Here is a 784-nt window from a genome sequence, read left to right on the forward strand (position 1 = left end):
GTGTGTATATATGTGTGTATATATATGTATATATATGTGTGTAAATATATATGTATATATATATGTTTGTATATATATGTGTGTGTGTATATATATATATATATATATATATATATATATTGCATTGCTAGTGAAACTTTATTAATGATCTCTTTTTATCATTTTCTTCTGTATAGAATTTGCGAGATATAAATTATCCCATCTCTGAATAGCATTGGTTAATAACTGTTAATTTGTGACATCGAATTCATTCCGTCCAACTCTCCACTTCGTTGTATTCTCGCCCTCCACATGTTCACAACGAACTTATACATTTCCAAAAGGCAAACTTAGTAAGTTAGGTCTTCCCTTCTAACTATTATAATCCTAAACCTTTTCGTTTGAAACAACTTTTGGACGTTCCCTACTTCTTTTTAAACTTCGATGTCATTATATATTTTTCATTGCTCCTGTCTTAATGTGATAACTAATCATTGTTTCTCTTTTATCTTGCCATTAACATTATTTTACAAACTATTTAACATGTACCTGTAAAACTAGCATGTTTCCTTCTGTTCCCGTCTGTTTCTATATAAATGTTTTTGGATTCTGTTAATTTTCTCTGTTGGTGTGACAGAGATCTTTTGAAGTGGTTAAATCAAGATAAACATTTATCCACTCATTAGTAAACAAGTGTGGAACGGCTTTAATTAGAGCTTTTTTTCCTCCTTTTCTAAGCAATTCTATAATTTCATTTGAAAAGCCGGAAAACCCAGATCTTTTGTATCTCCTTACTTTCGTTGTG

The 784-nt window shown here is 29.7% G+C and overlaps 1 protein-coding gene across 6 annotated transcripts in view; it reads left to right on the plus strand.

Moving 5' to 3' along the window:
• Positions 1-784, plus strand: part of LOC106883364 (PH and SEC7 domain-containing protein) — a 178129-nt gene that overhangs the window by 3600 nt on the left and 173745 nt on the right. Inside the window, exon 1 of one of the 6 annotated variants that reach the window (XM_052968268.1) lies at positions 236-332. The exons of the other annotated variants lie outside the window; for them this stretch is intronic. The gene's annotated coding sequence lies outside the window, so the exon portion shown is untranslated. Of the gene's footprint in view, positions 1-235; positions 333-784 lie in introns of those variants that run through there. 6 annotated transcript variants of the gene reach the window in all.

Source organism: Octopus bimaculoides, chromosome 5 (genome assembly GCF_001194135.2).
Source record: "Octopus bimaculoides isolate UCB-OBI-ISO-001 chromosome 5, ASM119413v2, whole genome shotgun sequence".
NCBI lineage: Eukaryota > Metazoa > Mollusca > Cephalopoda > Octopoda > Octopodidae > Octopus > Octopus bimaculoides.